General features: G+C 40.7%; 1 long non-coding RNA gene across 1 annotated transcript in view; it reads right to left on the reverse strand.

The window, feature by feature from the left end:
* LOC147450778 (uncharacterized) overlaps window positions 1-18,557 on the reverse strand; it is a 117,550-nt gene extending 98,993 nt beyond the window's left edge. The window contains exons 1-2 of the long non-coding RNA XR_015189305.1: window positions 18,412-18,557; window positions 18,196-18,280 (exon numbers count right to left, since the gene is read on the reverse strand). This is a non-coding gene — a long non-coding RNA (uncharacterized LOC147450778). The remainder of the gene's footprint in view (window positions 1-18,195; window positions 18,281-18,411) is intronic.
* Between the last annotated feature and the right edge of the window lie 553 nt (window positions 18,558-19,110).

The following is a 19,110-nucleotide window of genomic DNA, read 5'->3' on the forward strand; positions in this document are numbered from 1 at the left end:
TCAATTTCAGCCTGTTCTTCCTCCGACACAGGACAATCTTGTTTGCTAAGTTTCACATATGGTGGCAATGGAACACTCAGTGCCTTTCCCTTCTCCATATTGAAACGTTGCAAAACCTTGTCAATATACTCTGTTTGAGATAACCAAATCAACTTCTTTGATCTGTCTCTCTCAATGCGCATACCAAGTATATGACTTGCCTCACCCATGTCTTTCATGTCAAACGATTTTGCCATCTTTGACTTCAAAGCTGAAATTTCTTCCAAGTGCTTGCCAGCAATCAACATGTAATCCACATACAAAATAAGGATCAGCCAACTACCATCCTTAGTCTTCTTTGTATATAGACAGTGATCGAACTCACTACGTTTGTAGCCTTGAGAAAGCATAAACTTGTGGAATTTATGGTACCATGCCCTCGGTGATTATTTTAAGCCATAAAGACTCTTTAACAGCTGGCATACCCAATCTTCCTTGCCTTTCTCAACAAACCGTTCTGCCTGCTGCATGTGAATTTCCACATCTAAATCACCATGCAAGAACGCTGTCTTGACATCCATTTGGTGCAACACCAAATCTAATATGGCAACCAATGCAAGAAAGCATCTCAATGTAGTCATCTTGACCATCGGAGAGAAGACTTCATCAAAGTCAATGCCTTGTTCTTGCTTAAAGCCCTTGGCAACAAGCCTTGATTTGTACTTTGGCTGACTATCATGAGCGGTGATCTTATACCTGTAAACCCATTTACAAGGTAGAGCCTTTTTGCCCTGTGGTAATTTAACTAGCTTCCATGTCTTGTTTTTATGCAAAGCTGCCATCTCTGACTGCATGGCCAATTGCCAATTCCCGGAGTCCTTCATTTGCACTGCTTCCTTGTAACATGAAGGCTCATTGCAATCAGTCAGTATGACATAGTTCATAGATGGAACAAACCTATCAGGAGGTCGCGTAACACGTCCAGATCTACGCACAGTAGGTGGCTCAGGCTCAGCCACAACATGTGGTTCCACTCTATCCTGTCCTTGCTCCTCTTGAGCACTGACATTTTGTCTTGCACGTGCAGGTCCATCTTCTTGGAAGACAACTCTTCTAATCTCCTCAGCCCTCTCTGGTTTAGAATGATATTTGGATTCATTAAAGTGAACATCATTGCTGCGGACAACCTTTCTCGATTCGAGATCCCAAAGTCTGTACCCCATCTCACCAGAATTACCATAGCCTAGAAAGATGCACTTTCTACTCTTTGGCTCAAGTTTGTTCCTAAATTCCTTTGGAACGTGAGTATATGCCTCACAGCCAAAGACTCTAAGATGCTTGTATGAGGGCATTTTGCCTGACCATACCATCTCTGGCACTGAATCCTTCTGCAAAACCTTGCTAGGAGATCTATTTACAAGATGAACAGCTGTTGATACAACTTCAGCCCAAAACCCATTTGGCAGCTGTGCATTAGACAACATACTTCTGACCTTCTCTTGTATGGTCCTATTCATCCTCTCAGCAACACCATTTTGAGGAGGATTGTAAGGAGCAGTAAGTTCACGTTTTATACCTTTTGACTCACAAAAGTCCTGAAAGGCCTTTGAAACATACTCTCCACCATTGTCAGTGCGTAAGCATTTAAGCTTCTTGCCACTCTGATTCTCCACAAGTGTCACAAACGTTTTGAAAACACTCAACGCTTCATCCTTGTGCTTGAGAAAGTAAACCCATACTTTCCTCGAGTAATCATTTATAAATGTCATAAAGTAAGAAGCTCCCCCTAGAGATAGGTTAGACATAGGTCCACACAAATCACTATGAACAAGTGCCAACTGTGTATCTCTTCTATTGCTTCTATGATTATGTGGCTGCTGTGTTTGCTTACCATACAGACAATGTTCACAAAATTCAAAATTATTAAATGAAAAGCCAAGCAAATAACTAGAACGAGACAAGATTTCCATTCCCTTCTTGGACATATGTCCTAACCGGCTATGCCACAAAGAAACGTTCGGCTGCTCGGTTACATTGATTACATTTTTAGAGACATTTGATACATAAATCATGTAAAGTCCTCCAGACTTTACTCTATGTGCTACTGTCATAGAACCCTTGGATATCTTCCACATGTTCTGTCCAAAATTGGTGACGTAACCAGCATCATCAAGTAAACCTATGCTGATCAAGCTCTTTGTAATTGCGGGAACATGTCTCACATTCTTCAGCGTTCTGCATAAATTTCGGTAGTCTCCTTTGTAAAATGGCTCTAGTGTACTCAAAAATAGACCAAAAAACACTGTCTCTCTGACACTGTAAGCTGCGGGTAAAAACTATCCTGCACCTGTACTATCTCCGACTGTCCTGTCACTATCCTATAAGCATAGACTACGACAATGCCTCAACGGCAGTAAAGCAAAGATGCAATCCCAACTGTCTAACTCACAGTCAATACATCCTATCTAAGGGTGCTCGAGGGATCGCTCCAAGACCTGTATCACCGAAAGGATCTCAACATTCGAGAATCCCCCAGCTCAATAAAACCTCACTCGACCCTCGACAAAGGCTGCAGTAGATCTGACAGTACATAGACTTCCCACAAAATCATACATCCACAAATTTCCCACTATATGCTGTAACCGTTGCGGCGGTTGTTTGCTGCGTGACTCACAGCCAGCAAACCTTAAACAGACATACATCATCTCTGACAATACATCCCGTGTGGAAGTACCTGCAATGTCAGGATGAAATCTGGAATATCAAGAAGCAAACACAAGCTACCTGATGAACTAGTGGATGTCGCCTACAGTCTGTGTGTAGATGCGCCCGTGTCGTATGTGACGCCTCCAAGAACTGTGAGTCGTCCTTCGATGTGTAGACAACCACAAATCAGCACTCTGGGAGTGTCGATATCCTCAGCACCTGTAGTCGTAGGCCGAAAACCCCAAATTTGCAGAGTCGGATCTGCACCCGTCGAGACCACGTAGTCGAAAATGGCCTGCGCAAACGTTTGTCGAAGCCGAACGGTGGCCGAGATGACCTCAGAATGAAATTCTGAAAACACCAATCCCCTCGGGCTCTCCCACGAGATTTGGGGCCGTGTCTTCGCCTGTCGAATTTCACTCCAATCTGAGTTGGTGACTCTAGCCTCTTGTAGTGCTGCCCCGAGCCTCGATCTGAGCTCTGATACCAGTTGAAGGAGTACGAGCGGAAGTGCGACGCGAGAGAGAGTGCGAGAAGAAGAGCACGACGATATGGTGAACTCGCTCTATTGTAATGTGTAGAGCATAGTGAGTTCTTATTAGGTTTTTACAAAAGAATATGTGTACATACCTGGCGGCCCGCCCACTTACATGGGCAACCACATTGAGCTTTATACCCCAACATAGCCCAGGGTCTAAGCATTGGCAGGCTGTCAAGAGGATTTTCCGCTACCTTAGTGGCACTTAACATCTTGGCTTGTTTTATCCCAAGGGGGGATCATTGCCGCCAAACTTACATGCTTTTTCAGACTCAGATTGGGCTGGTTGTTTTGACACGCAAGTGTCATCAAGTGTTTTTATTTCATGCTTGGCAGTTCATGTATATCATGGTTGAGCAAGAAGCAACCTACTGAGGCCACTTCGAGTTGTGAGGATGAGTACAGGGCAATCTTCACAGCTACGGTTGAGTGTGTATTGCTCAGACGCCTTATGGTTGATTTGGGTGTTGGACAGGACACTGCCAACACTATCTACACTGACAGTCAGAGCGCATTGGCAATTGCGAGGAACCCAGTTTTTCATGCTCGCACAAAGCACATTGAGGTGCATTACCACTATGTCAAGGAGAGGCTCTTAGCAGGAGAGATCAGCTTGGCTTATGTGCCAACACAGGACAACCTTGCAGATCTTTTCACAAAGGCATTGTCTCGTGAGAAGCTTGAAGCTTTCCGCAAAGCTTTGGGCTTACTCCCCTTTGTGGACTGATCCTGTCCTCAGGGCATGGCACTTCCCTTTACTCATGTGCCAGCTCTCGTTCACCACATCACTCCAGGGGAGATTTGTTACCATATACATGTGGTAGTGATGTGTGTGAACACACTAGGACCGCCGGGGCATTTTTTCCCTCTTTAGGAGGTTTTTTTCCCCCGTGCATTGTATATACGCCCATCACTCTAGGGCTATCTATCTTTCCATTGCACACTATGTAACACACTCTCTATTGTGTGCCTTGAGCTTCCTTCGTCTTCACCAAGCTGTGTGTGTTTCTCTGCAACCCTAATTCCAACACCTATAAGTTGTCGAGAGTTACGATTTTTAATCCAAACCCATTTATTATTTGGGCTACTCAGCAAGGATCTATAAGTTGGTAAACCTTTTGTGCTTCTTCTTCTGCTAGGGTTTAGGACCCTCGGCATGAATCTTCAAGTTGGCTAGGGTGAGCAGGCTCAGGGAGTCTTAACCCTCTAGGTCTTCACTGACACATCAGCAATTTGTGACAGCCCCCCTCGGCTAGGGTTTAGGCCCCTCGGCTAGGGTGAGCAGGCTCAGGAAGTCTTAACCCTCTAGGTATTCACTGGCTTGACACATCAACACTTTGTGACAGGCCCCCTTCTTGAAAGGAGTAATTGGGGGTCCTCTCTGTGATTGCTCCCAAGCTAATCTATCGAAAAGAGAGACCCTAGCTCTGCTTATGAGCGTTTTACATTGTGTTGGGCCCAAAAGCACCTGCTATGAAAAGCTGTGGTATCCAAAGACGCAATATGTAACAAACTACTGACGTGTCGACTTACTAAAGAACGAAGCTACCGGTCGAGGGACCTAAACCCTAGAAGAAGCAAAAGCAGCAACAGATTTTCGAAAATTGCGTAGCTGCTGATGACGTGGCAGATTTCCAAAAATTGCGCTCGCATGATGGGCTGTACGGATTTTCACGTTTTGCGCTCGTTGATGACATGGCAGCTGTACGAATTTCCGTAAATTACGCTGGCAGCTTTTGAGCATTGCTTTTGGACCAGATGCTTTTGAGTTTGAAGGCTTTTCACTGTAAACTACTTTTGGAGCCTAGGGCCTTTAAATATGAGGTTATGGCTCATTCTCTGGCATGCTTCCTAGAGAAGGTGCAGAGTTTGGAGTACCGGCTTGTACTGAGTTGATGCAATATAAAGAAATACCGAAAGGGGCGCCATGGTTTGGGGCCAAACTCTCTGGGGTGGAATTCCGCCACTCTGTGTCGCGTGTCGTCTCTCTCTCTCTCAGTTCAATTGTTAATGAAGTGCTAAAAGTATGTTCAGTCTGCTCTTTTCTATTGGCACGTGGTGGCCATCTTGTGACAGTGGTATCCGAGCATGTGACAGTGGTATCAGAGCATCAGGCATGTGCTTTTCTGAAAGCATACCGGTCCTACCAAAGAGGAGACAGAGCAAGATTGCACTTCCAAAGCTTATTGGAAATTTTAGGTTCGCGCTCCGATCCCCGCGCTCCAATCTTGGACTTATTAGTCACTCCCACCCTTACTTCATCGGGTATCGGACACGCTCCGTCTTCACTGCTCATGTCTTACAGGGCATAAGCCATAAAGATCACTTACAAGAGAAGGGTCCAAGAGGCAGTGCTTTTCTCAAAGGCAGTGCTATGCAGATGTTGATAGCTACCAAGCAGCATACTCCAAGTACTTGGTAATCTTTCAAGAAAACTTTTGCCCGAAGTTATATGGTTTCTGGCATCTTCCTTTAGAGTGCAACTTCTGGCAGAGGGGTATCCTGAAATGCTGGCCATGGAAACCCTAGCAGATTATAACTTGAAATTTCTCGACATCTCTCAGTAGATGTCTCTTCACGAGCAGATAAACTTGGAGGTTTAGTGCGATTGCTATCTTGGGACTACCATCGCCGCCAAAGAAACACTGTCTGTCCAAGAGCTGATGGACCATGCTGTGCTCGGCTACAACCTTATGGAATGAACCTAACCCTAAATTTTTGGTGTAGGTTTCAGGTTGTAAAGTCAGTTGACTTTTCGAGCTCGATCGATGTCAAGATTGCTTTTTAAGTTTGAAATCTCTTTGAGAACTTGTTTGGTGATCCTGTTTGGAATTTGTTTGAAATGGATGGTATCTGTTTTGAACCTATCTTGGTGCCAAAATGAATTGTTTGACTCCGATTGTAATATTGGTTTCAATGATTAGTGATTTTGCTCCCGGATGGAGAAGTGAGAAATATTGTTTTAGTATTGTTTGAACCTCGGAACGACGCAGGCCAATACCTGGGGAGCATTCCGTTGTATGCTAGAAAACCTCCGAACGATGCAGGCCGATGCCTGCGGAGCGCTTGGTTGTATGCTTAAACCTCCAAGCAACGCAGACTGCGGTCAGGGGAGCGTTTGGTTGTACAGTCCTCTGAGCTCATGGCCCGGATCTTTTTAGGTTATTTGCAGGGGGAGTGACGAGGTACAGACCGTTTGTCTCGGGAGAGTGCTCAGCGGCACTGTTTGTTGTGTCTTGTAACATGCATATATAAGCATTTATGTTGCATTGTGATGTGTCAATTACTGAATATTCCTGATTAGGTAAGATTGCTTGGGTATGTAATTTTAGTGCATCAAGACACCCGTGGAAGATCAATACGGTCTGGGTGTGATGGCTAATTTTACTACATCGGAATATCAAGAGTTCCGATCTGGACGAAAGGAGAAGCTAACTCCTTGATCAAAAGAGCTGAAAGGAGAAGCTAAGTCCTTCATCAAAAAAGCCAAAAGGAGAAGCTAACTCCTTAACAAAAAGAGCAAACTGAATGTCGCTCGGAATGACCCTCGGAAAATTTTTTTGAGCTAATTTGAGTTCTTTTGCAGATATGCTGTAATCGCGGACAATTACTCTCTTTCAAGAAGGGGGGATGTAACAAACTGCTCACGTGTCGACCTACCAAAGAACGGAGCTACCGGCCAAGGGACCTAAACCCTAGCAGAAGCAGTAGCAGCAACAGATTTTCGAAAATTACGTAGCTATTGATGACGTGGCAGATTTCAAAAAATTGCGCTCGCATGATGATGTGGCAGGTTGTACTGAATTTTTTCTTTTTGCGCTAGCTAATGATGTCACAGCTGTACGGATTTTCGTAAATTACACTGGCAGCTTTGAGCATTGCTTTTGGAACAGATGCCTTTGAGTTTGAAGGCTTTTCACTATAAACTGCTTTTAGGGCCTAGGGCCTTTCAATATGAGGCTAGGACTCATTCTTTGGCATGCTTCCTGGAGAAGGTGCAAAGTTTGGAGTACCGGCTTGTACTGAGTTGATGCAATATAAAGAAATACTGAAAGGGGCGCCAAGGTTTGGGGCCAATACTTTCTGGGGTGGAATTCAACCACTCCGTGTCGCGTGTCGACAGAGAGGGGCAAGCAATGCTCCCTATATATGATTTGGACCCTTGTGTTGGAGTTCAAGTTATCGATGTTTGAACCTGTAGGTCGGAGTTTGAATCACATGCATCTGGAAGGGAATCAATCAGATGTCTACAACACTATGGATGTGCGCGCCAATCCATTGTTGTTGGTCGGGGATCATGGACAAGATGTGTTCCACAATTCATTATCTTGAAGTATTATTTTTGGACATGATGTGTTCACAGTTCACGAATGGGCGTCTTGTGACACAATAACCCCAAAATCTAGTAGGTAAAGAGCTACAACACGCGTCCATACAATGCAGCGTCAAGAGTCAACGTAAAATGCAAAATGCAAGCACTCCGTATAACAACTCTATGCTAATCTGGGTCCTTGCTTTATTTTTGAAAGGATTGGTCCCCTTGACCAGGTTTTGTAAGTTGTGTGGGTTAGGCTTTTAACCCTCTTTAAGTTTAGACATGCCATGTCACAAATTTGTGATAGCATCAAAGGTGTGCGTGCAAACGCACGAGACTAACAAAAAAAATAGTCAAAAGTGAGTGACATATTTGAGAGCTCGCTTGTGCTCACTATTATACAAAAGGGACTTTGAAGCTTGAGACGATAAATTGTAGTTTCATAGATATATTATGTGACTTTTGTTATTATCTCCTTACTTGTGCTAATGGTATTTGATGTCACTCGTAGACAATCATGGGCATGGGCTATCTATACCACTGACCGCAAGAAATTGAGGTTTAGTGAGACTGATTATCTTGAACCTTCCAAAGGAAGAAACACTGAAAATAAACTTACTACGATGCAAAAATGAACGAACATTTTTCATGATTCTTTTCCATAAGTATCCTTTCTCAACGAGTAAAGAAATAAGATGACATGACTGAACAATAAAAGTAGATTTACTAGAACAAAGACGCGAAAACCTATAGACACGAAAACCTAAATAGTTGAGAGCAAATGACACCATATTTAGCTAAACGAGAAATGTTCAAAGAAATGTGAGGCATATGGATGATATTTAGATTGGCATATTCCAGTTCAAGGCGTTTATCATAGATATCTACTTCCAATCCCAAGGGAGTTCTAAAAATCTTTAAGGTCTAAAAATGCACAATACACTTAAGTCCACAAAACTCCTTAGGATAAATTTCTCCACCTACACAACTCAAATTCAAGTACATAAAATCTTGAAAAAAAGGAACGTCGGGAACAAAAAGATCATTACATTGCATAACTTGTGAAAAAATATTGGGCAAGTGTTAGCAAGGACAAAATGCTCCATAAAATAAAACTCATAAGTAAAAAGATAGAAATTAGTAAGAAAGATACAATTGGTGCCCATAGGGATACCAATTGTTTGCTTGAAACGAGTCACCGACGGTTATATAGAAATTATCCAAAAGAAAATCTAGCCAACTTACGATGTCAATGTCATCTACAATATGGTGAATCTCTTTCTTCCTTTGTCATCTACATTCTTACTTTTTAACCATAAGAATTCAAAGTTCTTCAAGGCTGACTTCTCTACTAGCAATGCCTTATACCTATCCTTCTCAAACTTGCATGCAAAAAGTTTTCCTTAATGCTTCTTGAAGAGTTCAAAAATTTCATAATAATAATCATACCTATCAAAAAATTTAAAATCCAACTTGAATTGGTAGGTACGTTCGCTTCCTTTAGCAGATTTTTCCAAGCAAGATGCTTTAACTTTATTTGCATATGCCTTTTCTAAAAACATTTTTAAGTGAATAATGGTTTGCTTTATCTAGTTTTGTTTAAAAGCAAATAAATTGATTTAGGTTTTTTTACTTATGTCCCTTGCTTTTGTAGTTTTGTGATTCTTTCATCCCCTCTTATAATTCGTGAGTTTAGACTATTCTGAACTTATGAAGGCATATTTTTAACTGGCTAAAATCGCAAAATCTCAAGTAGATTTGAACCTTGCCTTGAAGAAAGCCAAAACAAATTACAAGTTTTAGTGTAAATATTGGCAAATGCTTCAAATTTTGACCTAAAATCGAAGAAAAATCCGAGTAGATTCTTAACTTTCCTTGAAGAAAGCCAGAAAAATTTTACAAGTACTAGTTAAATTGTACAAGTTTTAGTGTAAATACTCGCAAATGCTTCAAATTTTGACCTTAAACCGAGGTTTTTTAAGCGTGCCCCTATTTTCTTTGGTTATGGAAAATGTTTTTGGCAAGCCTTGATCCACACATTCCCTTCCACCACTTGACAACTCACGATATCTTGGTCGGTAAAGTGTTGCTCATCCGGGTCCAGCATCACCGTGAAACATTGCAGCCCCGAAACATTTCACACTTGAAACAGGCTCTTTCACCCTGAAACGTTTCAACCCTAGTGAGAGACTTAACGAAACATATGACTGGAATGCCTACATACATACATACACTCATATACATATATAGATATAGATATATATACACACATGCATGTGTGTGTATTATGTATACATATATATGGACATTTTAGCCATGCATATAAAGTACTCATGCATGGATACAAATAAATTTTCTACCATTGAAATTAACAACTTTGAGTCCCAAGCTTGCAAATTGTAGCATGTAACGTGCTCAAGGGATTCCGAACGATGCCGCCGGAAGATGTTCAATTGCAACAGACTTGCAAAGAGAGAAAACCAGTCATGTGTGCATCAGCTATCAGTAATATGCTGATGCAACAAGACAAAAAAAATACTTGCATAGTTGGACAAATAATTGGTGTACGTGTGACCATGCACGGACATAATTATTTCAAAAAGTAACTGATAACTATACATGGCGTGACCACTACCTAAAAGAATACAAAATCCATTATCAAAACATGCTCTTCGCTTGAAAAACTAATTGTGTGCAACAGAGGAGGAGAGTGTGTTAGGAAATTCTAGATATAGTAAAGTGGTTTGTTGCGAAGGCAAGAGTAGGACATTGCAAAGTCTTGCTCACGTTTTACGTGCAACTTTGTCTTATTTTAGGTGTTTCAACTAGTAGGTGACACGTTTCTATTGTTTTAGGCGTTTTGCATTTCAGGGGCAATGAAGCACGTTCCGCAGTGAAGCACGTTCCGCAATGACGTTGCTCATCTATTGACTACTCCCTTGCTTTCCAGAAACAAAATTGCAAATTTCATTTTAATTTGTATAATACTAATTCCCAATTTAGACAAGAAAGTGAACTAAACAAAAGTTATAGTCTCCATTCCTATTGATTCGGCCTACACAATCATTAATTTTTGTGCAATTGTTGGATGACAAAACTTTAAATCCTTTTTTAGCATCAACACTGATGTGTTGTAAAACTGTTTTTTGTGAAATCTCGTTATCCAAAAAGAACATTGGTTTAAGCTTAGCTGGAAGAGGTTCACTTCTGGGACGGTAACAGTAAGAGCTGGAAAACCATTAACCTTCTGCCAACCCAATATCAACTAAATGGCTATGAGATATTGTTAGTCAACAGAATCATAAGAGAGCTTGACAATGTTGTGATGTCAATCTGCAAATCCTGGTTTGAGTGGAATGCCTAGAGATGGCACGGAAGTAGTCTTTTATGGAAACCCCATTCTAAAGGCATATATTTTGCAATTATAATTGTTCCAGCCCCCACAACAAAATATGGAAGGTGATGTGGAGTGCTCTACCAATGGGCGTAAAGATCCAAGAGAGGAATTGGGTCAGATCGATGCTTGGGGTGCAAGATAGCTAGTGAGGATTTGGCCCACCTATTCATAGAATGCCAGGTGATCAAAGGCCTAGCAGGAAAATTCTGCAAGTGGGTTCATAGGACATGGCAGATTAGATTCTTCAAGACTAATATGTTCTTTGGTGGCAAGAAGTTGAAAAGTCCTACTCTTCTCATTTGCACTCAAACTATCAAGTACTTCTTTCATCACATATAGCAGACGAGGAACCGCCGTGTGTTTGAAGGAGATCTTGACGCGCCAAGCTTCTCAGAGATTATACAAGAAAGCAGAGTGATGATCTATACGCTCGAACGCAAGCAAGACTCGAAAGACTAGTCTAGGGCTGCCCATGCCGTGTTGTCAACCTACAATAAGTAAAGCCTGGAATTATAGTTCACCTACTTTGTTAAGCTAGTGATGATAAGCCTGGATGAGAGGTGGTAGACATTCAACTTGTAATCTTCAGCGCCAAGGCTCGACCTGAGCTTGAGATTGTTTTGTAGTTTTATGTTGTGCTTAATACAGTTCACTCAGAAATTGTGAGTTTTGCAAAAAAAAAATTCTTAGCTAATAAGAGAAGTTGAAAACATTCAGTCCCCCTCCAAAAACTTGGAAGGCCTTCCAATGATTTGACAATCATTGGTTGGCAAGAACAGACACGACGCTCATGCACGATTATTATTTTGTTTGTCAAATGAGGAAAGAATAAAAGCTTGAAAGCTAGATTCACGGAGGTTATACAAGAAAGCAGAGAAGTGATCGCCGCCACTAGGAAACACATGTACTCTGATAAATGGAAAAAGACGATTGGTGCCACAATGATTTGTGAGTTTATGAGTCCTTGATCAGGTTGAGGTTAGCTCCGTGGTCAGATAAAATCTCTCTGATGTCCTTGTCAGTGTCCTGGCCCCCCTATCGGTTGATGTATCTACAGTTGCTTGGAGACGTCATGGCTCGGCACAAGTATGACTAGAATTTGATATTTATTGGTTTTGCTAATATAATTCACTCACCATTGTGAGTTTCGTTAAAAAAAAAAACCTTGAAAGCTACATACAAAAGACACATCAGTCGAAAAGAATGCACCGTGCATTGACCTCCATGAATGGTACTGCCACCTTTTGTTTTACCATCACCCCACTCACCCCTCAAACTCTGTTTTAGATACCTCACACTCCTTAGGTACAAAAATATTTAGAAAATAGTCGTGACATCAATTAAGGGCCTCCACGCAAGTATGGTAGATTGATTATGCCATTTCCGACTTGAATAACAGGTCTTGAGTTCAACTCTCCTCCTCAAAAAGATCTTTAAGGTCCTACGACGTTAAAATACTCTTCTTGGGTGTGTGTGTGTGCGCTAATAAAAAGAGGAAAATGGTATAACCTTTCTATCACCCAAGTGTGGTAGAATGGTTATTCCATTTTCCTCTTGAATAAGAGGTCGATTTCAACTCTCTTCCTCGGATAGATCTTTAAAGTCTCTTGGGATAGTTTCCTACAATGTTAAAATACTCTTCTTCTCGGATGTGTGTGTGTGTGTGTGTGCGCGCGCGCTAATAAAAAGAGAAAAATGATACAACATTTCTATCATCCAAGTGTGGTAAATTTGTTATGCTATTTCCCTCTTGAATAACAAGTCTTGAGCTCAACTCTCCTTATCCGATAGATCTATTGTTTCCTCCCTCCCCCAAAGGGGAAAAACATTCCCCTTGGGGGGGAAAAACTTTCTGCTAGAGACTAAACATCACAAGGGAACGTTGTCAAGGTAAATGTACAAAGACAATCACCAGAGTAATGTGATCTTTTATGAACAAATAAAGAAGAACAACTTTTACTCTACTAACATATACATTTTTTTTGTCATCAAAGAGGGAAAAAGCTCTCTCTCTCTCTCTCTCTCTCTCTCTCTCTCTCTCTCTCTCTCTCTCTCTCTCTCTCTCTGTGTATGTACATGTGCACGCGCACAAAAAGTGGGACTTGTGACACTTTGTATAACATTAGATCGACCACAGGTCCATGTACAAGAAATATGGGAAAAACCCTGAAAGATATACATGAGAACATGGGGAAGAATACCATCCAACCACAAGACACAAAAGGATAAGTTACACAAATTTGCCAAAATCTCTTTCTGTCTCTGATAGCGTAGCATAACCATAAAGACGAGTGCTAGCTACCAAAATGAAACATGAAGCAAAGGGACCGTAAAACCCTTGTGTTGCTGACATAACGAAATTTTTTGAGAGGAAGAAGGGACCCATTTTTCCTCCATCACAAAAGCGGAGGGAAGGTACCAAAATGAACGTTTCTCTGACCAAACCAACTTTCCCAAGGCATAATTAATCTATATCTCATAAGTATATACAAACTATCTAACATCCATGTAATAGCTACCTCGACCATGTTTGCTCTTGTAGGATATCATAGACAACCCTCCTCGTCCAAGAGATATCATAAAGAGTTTGCACTTTGAATCTAACCACAGGTGATCTCTTTGGACCATGAAAAATCTACGTCCTTCAAACAACTATATGGAAAACATGTTACGCATCTCTCTTTTCAAGAGAGACATTTGCCACAGCCTCTGGATCTAAGTGCAATGTGGAGAAATCAATAATAATTTCTCTATCAAAAAATGATTCGTTCAACCCTTCCAAATGCTCAAGAGAAATCGTCCCAAAAGAAAAGGTTTTATGCCACCTTGCCACCTTGGAATCCAGCTAGGGGTGGGAACATCTTGTAAAGGTTTTAGTGGGCCATGGACAAAGTCCGAAGCAAGGTGCAAAGGTGAGAATATGAGCAATCCATTCCACAACATGATCAATTCGTTTATGATTTCATATCCATCCTTCATTGGGCCTCTCCTCAAAAAAGAAAAATTGGAACCCGTGAAGAGATTCATATGGAAGAATAACACCAAAGATACAATACACTAGCAGTGAGCTAAATGGGTGTGTTGCTAGACCCAAGAAGCAAGGCGGTATTGAGATCCTCGACCCTATAATGAAAGCCAAATACTAATGTGCCATATTTATGATCTCAATTGCAAAACAAGACGAGGCATGGGCCATCATGACCAGTAACAAGAAGTGTCCATTCTTTAGTCTGCCATACCCAATCCCCATCCCCATTTCCATTCCGGGTCCTCGTTCTATGTGACTATATAGACACAAGGAATGGCAATCCATGTCGTCCCCCTTTCCCGTTCCCCATTCCCTTTTCCCATTCCTTGTTACTATGAGATTTTGATTCATGACATACGATATGCTGGACAAGGTGAATCTAGTCTCGCAAGGGGGCTAGTAGGAAGAGGTCGAGGTTCATGAAAAACTACTCTGGCACCTCAATGGGCAAACCCAAAACTAGGTAGCAACAAGGACAAGCTAGTAGGAAAACACACCAAAGCATCAAAGGCACTAGATTGGGACGAAGCAACTAAACATTTCAAAAACTCCATAACACTCATCCCCTTTCTTTCTTTTTTGCCATACTCACAATTGTGAGTTGAGAGACTTACTGTTAAATCGAAAAGAATACAATTACCTCAAGCACTACATGTGCCTTGAGGGGCTAGGATTCCATCAGAGGCTTGAACACAAAAAAACACTCTTACCCTCTTGAGAGTTCTAAGCAGCTCAATGCAGACCTCCATTATTCACCCTTGTCATTTGCCCCTCTTGCTCCTATGCCATGCATGAGCTCAGTACTCTAACGCACAATATTGTCAAAATGAGACACATCCAGCTTGCCCTCAAAAACTCGAAGGTTCCTAGTCTTCTAGACCTAGTTCAAGTAACACGTGATAATTTGCGTGCACATCAAAAAAGTCTGGTTTTGGATACCACGCCCTCCCAAGATCAGGTCATCCGTATAGAACATGGCCTTCTAAGTCCTTCTTACCCATTTGCAAACCCTAGCAGCTAGCCCCCACGAAGTAGGACACTGGCCGAATAGATGCAAGGGGTCTTCACAAGCTGCCCTACAGCCAGATCAAGTGTCTGAGCCGATCCTCTAGCATGCACCTTAATCCCAATAGGCAAGGCTCCCCATAACACTTTCCAGATGAATACCTTTATGTACTCCAACCCTTTAATCTCCCAAATGGTACTAACACTCCTCTATAACACTCATCCCCTTGGCTCTCAAAAGTGGGAAGTGATTTATTAAATCCGTTTTGGAGAGAAGTTGCTAGAAAAATCAGGACTCATACACTTGACCCAATTCTCGAATTGAGCACCATGAGATGGAAAAATGCAGATCAATTAGCTACCGAGTATAAATTCAACGAAACGAAACTGAACACCTATTGATCAACAAAGCCATTGAACGTCTTGGCAATGTGCTTATGCCAATTTGTCATGTTGAACTTGATTGAAAAGCCTAACACTTTCATAAGAGCATTAAAACTTGACCAAACCGTAAACAAAGGAATCTACTGCAAACTTATGTTCAAAACAAATTGATTCTTCCCACTCAATAAGCAGTGAGAGAAGCATTTGTCAAAATCCAAATGGGCGTCGGTAGCAAGTAACATATGGGACCCTCGATGTCCCAACTATGAAGATCTCCCTATGGAAGGTGCTATGGAGGGGCTATCCCTATCAATCTTAAGATATTAACCAAAGAGATAGGCTCAAATAGACGGTCAAGGTGCAAAGCACCAAGTGATGATCCTCTTCATTTATATAAAAACTGTCAAGCTACAAGAGGCCTTGTGGGAAAAATATATGAATGGATACAGTAGACGTGGAAGATCCTATTCTTCAAGAACGATCTTTCTTGGGAGGAAGAAAAGATTTGGAAGAACCAATCCATCCTAATCTACACACATTGTTCGCTTCTACTATTTCAAACAAGGCTGGAAGTCTAGGAACCTACGTATCTTTGAAAAGTCCCACTCGAAGGCCAACTTCAAAGAGATTATTCAAGAAAGCACTAAAATGATCATTTCTATTGGAAAACACAAAAGCTCTAAGGAGTGGAATTAAGCAATCAAACCTATCACGGTTTTGGCATCAACCATTCCACACAAAGTAATTATTTAAGTAGCTTTTGTATTTAGGGATTGTGTAGCTCCGAATTGTGTTATAACCCCTCCAAGGCATCTAACATTCTTGAGGATAATTGTACATTGCTTTCTGGATTAGTATAGCGCATCCACTCAAAATTGTATGGCACACAAAAAAAAAAGTTGTTATTGTGGTATGTTAAGTAGTTCTAAGCACAAATAAAAATAATGCTGACTCATTTGTGTGGCTTTTGCATAGAAATTTTTTAATTTTAGACCTACTTTTTATAAATCTATTGCAAATCTTTTAATGGCTTCCAATGTATCCAAATATCTAATTTTCAAGTTTCATTATGTCTTATTCTTAAACTAGATCAATATTCAATAGATTTTGCTTGGTTTCAAAAAAGCTAAATATCTACTATATATCTTTTTGTGCATCCAAATATCTAATTTTCTAGTCTCATTATGTCTTATTCTTAGACTCGATCAATATTCACCAGATTTTGCATGGTTTTAAAGAAGCTAAATACTAATTAAATCTCAAAGAACAAAATTAAAAAAATGATCCACAATTTAAAATATAACTGGACTGTGAAAAGAATGTTGCAAAATTAGAACTTTTGAGAAAGTAAAACTTAACCCATTCCATAGTTTCAATCGATAGCGATTAGGTGTTGCCTCACCAAACTAGGAATAACTATATTTTTGAATCCAAAATACTAGTAATATTTGTATTTTGGGAATGTATTTACTTATTCTTATTTCGTACTTATAACTCATTATCTCGTGCTAAACATAAACAAGCTACTTCATTTAATTACAGTCTAGTCAATTAGTCAATTAAACTTAATGTCCCATATAGATAAACATATAAATAAGCTATCTTAAGTCTAGTCAATTGAACGTACATTGGTCCAATTTTTTTTCCATCAATATATACAACTCTTTTCTCTTCATTGTTGTTTATAATAACCGAAATCGATGCATGGTTTGTAAATACTAGCAAACGCATTTTAGGACCAAAACCTTATAGATCTTTTTTAGCGTCAAAAGCTAAAAGTTACTAAGATGCATTATTTTTTAGCATTTCTAAAACTTGCAAGTAAAATCCACTTAAAATCAATTCTAACGAAAGGTTCACCTTAGCTTAACCTTGAGCCAGTAGAACATTGAAAGTAGCCAGTTGCAACCCATTATATAGAGAAGAAAATCAGTAAAATATACAAGAAAATAGTTCAAACGTCCTACAAATTTGGAAAACTACACATTGAAAACCTTTTGAGGTAAATTAACCATATTCTAAGTTTTTTACACCACAAGTTTTCAAATTTTACAAGCTCTCTTGCCTTCAAATGTAGAATTTAGAGGAAATTTTTAAAATTTTCAGGTGGGATTACACTAAGCCTAGGCTTTTGTGGAGCACTATAAATTTGGTTATAATTTACTTTTTGCCTTTATATATTGTTTAAAATTTCTTGCTTAATTTAAAGACAACATGAAAGGGTATCTTCATTTTTAAAAAGTTATTATAATTAAGTGCATGTACTCAAACAAAGAATGCAACAACCAAAAGTGAAAAATCTATTTTCGTTGCAAGGTGAGGTTGAATCCCAAAAAAAATCAATCAGTGCTTACATATCCCCATTTGTAATCAGTGCTCACATATCCCAATTGGGTGTAGATCCTTAAAAGTTTTTTAGACCGGTCAAAATTTCAATAACTTGACAAGACTTCAAGGTTGTCTTCAAAAGAACCCACAAAATTTAGCACATACTAGTGTCCTTCCACGGTTGCCACAAAAATTGTTGTTGCAAACACTGGCAAATCAAAGCTGTAAAATTATATTGGATGAGCTAAGACAAAACAAACCGCAATTGTTCTCAAATGTTCCATGCTTTACTAAGACCTTATGTATACCAAAAAGACTAAAAACTATGGCAATCAAACACTGCAATGTTGTAGAGACCCATATTAATTCCTAGCATAAGAACATCAGAATAGACTACAGCAGATGAATGTCACGAAAGCCAAATCTGAGTGAGGAGAGATTCCTCACCTCTCTATATTCATTGTCTGATGATGAATGTCACGAAAGCCAAATCTGAGTGAGGAGAGATTCCTCACCTCTCTATATTCATTGTCTGACTGTGTGCGTGTGCCTGCATGTAGCTCCACTGATGGCGATGGCACGGAGAACTCCTTATTTTTTCTGCAGTTTAACCCAACAAACAGCACTTGCAGATGCGTGGACGTGCGTGCGACAAAAGATGTGTGTGTGTGTGTGTGTGTGTGTGTGTGTGTGTGTGAGAGAGAGAGAGAGAGAGAGAGAGAGAGAGAGACCATAACTAAGCTCCACGGAGCATCTGTCGGAGACGACACAGGCACGGAGAGGGGGAGAAGAGCGAAGGTTGCATGCAAACGTACGACTCAGCACGAGTGACCATTGAGAAAAAACCCATGATTTAAGTAACTGAGTATGTCTGGTCAATTTAAGGAAAAGCGTGAATTAGCTAGAATTCGAATGGTTATGCCATTCCCTCTTGAATAACAGGTGTTGAGTTCAACTGTCCTCGTCGGGTAGACCTTTAAGGTCTCTTGGGATAGTTTCCTACGACGTTAAAATTCTCTTCTTCTCGGGTGTGTGTGTGTGTGTGGGTGTGTGTGTGCTAATAAAAAGAGGAAAATGGTATAACCTTTCTATCACCCAAGTGTGGTAGATTGGTTATGCCATTCCCTCTTGAATAACAGGTGTTGAGTTCAACTGTCCTCGTCGGGTAGACCTTTAAGGTCTCTTGGGATAGTTTCCTACGACGTTAAAATTCTCTTCTTCTTCTCCCTCAGTTATATCACGAGAGAATTGGCGGCGGGTCTCTCTCTCTCTCTCTCTCTCTCTCTCTCACACAAGTGGCCAGCATGCCACGAATCTCTCTCTCTCTTCCCCATGCGATGCCAGTGAACCTCTCTCGCTCTCGAAAGTCAAAGGGCGGCTAGAGAATGTGTGTGTGTGTGCGTGTGTGGCTTGCGAACAACACGGCTCTC

This window comes from Adiantum capillus-veneris, chromosome 9 (genome assembly GCF_014529385.1).
Source record: "Adiantum capillus-veneris isolate H3 chromosome 9, ASM1452938v2, whole genome shotgun sequence".
NCBI classification, from domain to species: Eukaryota; Viridiplantae; Streptophyta; class Polypodiopsida; order Polypodiales; family Pteridaceae; genus Adiantum; species Adiantum capillus-veneris.